We start from the raw sequence: 5347 nt of genomic DNA on the forward strand, positions 1-5347 counted from the left end.
TGTTTCTTCGTCTGTAAAGTGAGGATTGGAATGCTGGCCTCCTAGACCTCCCTGAGGATGAAATGAGATGGTCTCTATGAAAGCCCCTGAGGCTAAGCCTGCATTGCCTGCGGTCCAGGAGGGAACTGCGTCCCCTCCCCTTTGCCTGCTTTGTTCTCCAGTCTTGCCGCCTCCAGTTTTGCCTTCCGGCCTTGAACTTGCAATACACTGAGGCAGAGCGGCTGGATCTGATAAATCGTGGCACCGTCACAGACTCTACAACTGTTTATTCAGTGAGTACTGTGTCCTGTAAGAGATGAGGAGACATTTTCCGTACTTCCCTGTCTTCCAAAAGCTGACTGTTTAATCAGGTAGGTTTGGAAATAAGTACATGTTAAATGGATAGTAGATATAGTCCTTTTTCCAAGGCAGTTTGCGATCGATTATGATTGATTGTCAATTGCCTGATAAAGTGCATCTGTTTCAGGGACTGAGCTCACCATAGGTTGGTGCAGTCAGGGCGGCTCTGTGGGAAAGGCCAGACTTGAGCTGGGTTTTGAAGGGTGGGTAGGGCTTGGGGCAGTCAGAATGGTAGAAAACGGCAGAAAAGCACAGAAATATTCAAAGAGCACTGGTGGATCTCAAAGGGTGTCATACCTAAAGGGTGAACTTTGGGCTCATTCCAATGAAGGTTGGGAACAAGACAAGGACACGGGCTCTCAAAGCCATGATTGCTTGACATACTGGAGTTCCTGGCCGAGAAAATAAATATATGCAATTAATGTAGAAGAGAAAGGAATGGTATTATCTGTAGACAGTGGGATCAGCTGCGTAAAAAACTCAACAAAAATCAACCAAAAAGCTCTAGAAATGACAGGATGTGTTGAGCAGTGCTGCTGGTTTAACAAGATCAACTTACAAAAATTAAAAGTGTGTTTCTATATCAGTGTCACCAATGAGATAATAAATAGAAATTAAAGACACCATTCTTAAGAGTGATAAAAACAGCGCAGTAGTTGCCACGTAACAATAAACTATTCATACAATCTTTATGGAAGAGGTTAGACTCTTATAAAAGAATACAAGAAAATCTAAGTAGAATTATATCATATTCAGAAATAATCTGACCTAATATTTTAAAGATATCAATTCTCTCTAATTTTAAGTATAATGCAATATAATTCCAGCTGAATTTCTTTTGAGGGGCTTGATAAAATCAATCTAATTTTTATGCAAAAGAATAAAGTCCATTTACAGTAAAGTTAGTTATGAAAAAAGGAAAGTAAAGAGAAAATCTGAGGATAGAGAGTCACAGTAATTAAAAAGCCTAGTACCTGTGTAGGGGCAGGTAAATGGACCATTGGAACAGAAGAGAGAGCTCACAACAGGCCCTTTAATGTAAGATAAATTTGGTATTTGATGATGGTGGCAACAAGAGTTATTTATTCAGCTGGTGAGATAAATAAAAATAGACCCACTACACGGAAAGCATAGAGCTGGTGTTCAGTTTGTAATATATGCCATGGGAGACCTCAATGAATGCAAGGTCTGGACATGAAACATGCAAGTATAAAGCAAACAGAAGATATAAAAGAAAATCCTTGTAACTTAGGGGTGGGAAAAGACTTAAGCAAACTTTAAAAGTCAAAATCACACAAAAAAAGAAAAAATCAAAACAACAGGAAAAAGATAGATTGACATAATCACATCAAAATTAAGAATTCTACTTCAATGAAAGACTATAGAGAAAAAGTGGAGAGCCTGGGAAAAGCTTAATATCTGCAATGTATAAGGAGCCCTACAGAACAACAAGTGAAGGACAGGAAATCCAGTGGAAAGCTAGCCAGAGTCTGCACAGACAGCCCCCCAAAGGGAAAGACCAAATGGCTTTGAGGATGCTCTTGCCAGTCCTTAGAGGATGCAGACCAGAAGCATGAGATATCCTTCTACCATCAGAATGGCAAGGGTTAAAAAGCAGGTAGTACCAACAGTGAGTGGAGAGTTGGGAGAATGGGGACCCTAGGGCACTGGGGGTGGAATAAGAGCTGGTGCAGGCATTCTGGAAAGCAGGGTAGCACTGTGCATGTATTTAGGCACGTGTAAAGCCTAGGACCCAGCAACCCCACTTCTGAGGGAAGTCTGACCCCACATCTGAGAGCAGCCCCTCTGCCAGCACCAGACAATTCATGGTGGCCTTGCTTGTAGCAGAAGGAAGTGGGAGTCAGCCTAGATGACATAAAAGGTGATAAAGGTGTATTATGGAAGTTAGAAGCAACAGAACTGATGTACTTACAGACAACACAGTGTTGAGTTAAACAGTGTCAAAACCATACCATTTATGTAAATAAAATGTACACTGTCCAGAAGCACTGCTACTTACTTCACAGTGTGTGTGTGAATGCTTAGTTGCTCAGTCGTGTCCCACTCTTTGCGACCCCATGGATTGTAGCCCACCAGGCTCCTCTGTCCATGGGATTCTCCAGGCAAGAATACTGGAGTGGGTAGCCATTCTCCAGGGATCTTCCCAACTCAAGGAGCAAACCCAAGCCTCTGGCAACACAGGCAGATTCTTTATCATCTGAGCCACCAGGAAAGCCCCACTTTACACTAATAAGGCTATAATACTTTATACAATTTGGAGACATCATCACATGCATTACAGTTGGGTGCCTTTGGTGAGGAGAGTGAGAGGAGGGATAAGAAATGAGGGGGAACAGATGAGTAAAAGAGGGAAGAGCCTTCTATGGGCTGGTGAAGACACTCTGCCAAGAACTGGGAAGTGTGATGGACTCAACTCTGGCCAAGAGGTCTAAAAGAAAAACCAGAAATGAAACAAAGAAAGTGGGAAAGACCTAGGAGATAAGAAAGAGAGCTTCCTTACGGCCAACCTGAGCTGGGCTGAGGAGCCTTCAGACATCTTCTTCTGAGCCTTTGGTGCCTAGGCAGATGTATCTTGGAAGCAGATTTTTAAGGAGCTGAAATTGACAAGGCATAGGAAGGACCAGAGGAAGGAGGCCTGGTACTCAAGATCTGTTAGAAAGTTAACATGTCGGGGTGATGACTGTGGGTTGTCCAAGGAGGTTACACCATGAGGTACTGAGCACTCAGAGGGAAGCTTCTGGGAGAGTGAAAAAATCCAGGCTGGGAAGAGTCAGGGAAGCTGCACTTTGTGTCCATCTACCTTTGAAGGCTTCATGGAGGAAAATGGCTTTTCCCCAATCATGGCATTGGGTGCCTTTGGTAGCCAGACTAGGATGCCCTCTACTGGGGAAGCATGGCAATGCCGGCAGTCCAGGAGCATCTTCTCTAAGGTACCTCAGGTCCCAGAGTGGGCCTCATGCATCTCTGTCGGATGGTCTGAACCACAGAGCTCAGAGCTGTGAAATGGATTGCACATCAGGCTAATATGATGCAGCTGGATGAGAGCCTGGAAGTAGATATGAAAGGGCTAGTTATAAGTGTTTCTGGGCCATTTTTTTTTTTTTTTTGGCTCCTGAAATTTCTCCTTTGGGAAGCCTCCTGAGCTGTGGGGGTTGGGGAACTCCGGAGGACACTGAGTCCCACCACATCCTCCAGGCAGCTAGCTCCTCCCTGTCTCATGACCAGCTTGAGCAACCCCTAAGTGGAACCCGAAGCTGAGTCCTCTGTCACTGCAGCCCCCTGGGTGTCCTCACCTCTTTGGGAGCCAAAGCATCAGTCCTGTCCCCTAGCAGCCTGACAGCATCTGGGGGTACAGCTGCCTCTCATGTTCCCGTCAACTTTCCCTCACCCCAACACAGACACCAAACCTCTTCTTCTTCAGGACTCCTCAGTTGCCCTCGACCCCCATGGGCTGCTGTCTTGGCCACCACTGTTCCTCCAGAAGCAGCGAGGGGGCTGGGACTGGGCATTCTTCCTCCTGTGTGGTCTGAGCAGCAGAGGGCAAGGATGGCTGCCACTCTGGGCTCAGAGCATCCGTGGGTGCTGCCTGAGAATTCGGGAGCTCCTTGAGACAGAACGTGAGCTGACCCTGCTGATTACTGCCCAGACCACAGACTCATAAGTAAAACAAATGTTGGCTTTTAAAACTGCTGTGTGTTAGACCTACAGACTTTGTGAACAAGCTTATGGTTGCTGGGGGTGGGGAGGATGGAGGAAGGGATAGGTAGGGAGTTTGGGATGGACATGTACACACTGCTATGTTTAAAATGGATAACCAACAGGGACCTACTGTATAGCACGTGAACTTTGCTCAATGTTAAGTGGCAGCCTAGATGGGAGGGGAGTTTTGGGGAGAATGGATATAGGTATTAATATAAGTAAGGCTGCATCCCTTTGCTGCTCGACTGAAACTATCACAACATTGCTTGTTAATTGGCTATACCTCAATACAAAATAAAAAGTTTTTTAAAATGCTCCTATGTTTTGGGGTGATTTACTACACTGGCTGGATTCAGTAATTTGCAACCACTCTTCATGATTAGAATCATCTCATTTCAGAATTTAAGATATTTTAAATTCATTTTAAGATTTCGGTTTTAAGCTCTGCTCAAACCTATTCTCTCACTCCACTTTTAAACCACCTCCCCAGGGCCCAGCCAGTCTGCTTACAGCTATAACGGCTTGGCTGGGTGGGGCAGGTCTCTCATAACACACCTCCACCTCCTTCTTTGAGGAGATTTTCAATGTGTGTTGCATCAAGGGGAAGCACTGTTGAGCAGGCCTCTGCCTAGGTGACAGCTGGTGGGGTGCGGGCTCCCATGGTTGCCTACAGTTGAGTAGCAGTCCCACAAGCTCGTTGAGGGTTGATTCCTGTGAGGTCCCTCAATACTGGTGGAAAAACATTTGGCCACACTTTGCCTTCTGTGCTGCTGGGCACTGGGAAGACTGTGGACTTTCCACCTCGGCTTCCTCCCAGAACATCTCTGGGGCCTGTGACCATGAGGAGTAAAGGGCAGGTCCAATATGCAGCTCTCTTAGACCCTGGGGACTAATATCCTTTGGTGCTGAGCTTTGGGACTTGGCTGCCATTCTGGGGTCTCTGGAAAAATCCCCTGGATCTCCATTCCTCATGCAAAACCATAATGGATAACTTAGTTGTTTTGGACATCTGAATCATAGCTTTTTAGCAGCTATTTCACCCCAGAAATCAGAACAGCCTGTTTCTCCCTCTGGCATCAGATTCAGGAGACTCAAAGCTGTTCCCCCAGGTCCCGTCCTGTTTTCCCCAGTGATATGATGTTCTTCTGATAACCCCGCACCTCAGAAACACTGCTCCTGCCTTCCACCTGCCTAGGGCATGAGCAGGCCATGCCCTTCTTGTCCTGGCTCCAGGCTCTTATTCTGTGCCCGTCTGCCTGTCCTCTCTCCATCTCAGCACATCTCACTT

The sequence above is a fragment of the Bos mutus genome, chromosome 5 (genome assembly GCF_027580195.1).
Source record: "Bos mutus isolate GX-2022 chromosome 5, NWIPB_WYAK_1.1, whole genome shotgun sequence".
Taxonomy (NCBI): domain Eukaryota; kingdom Metazoa; phylum Chordata; class Mammalia; order Artiodactyla; family Bovidae; genus Bos; species Bos mutus.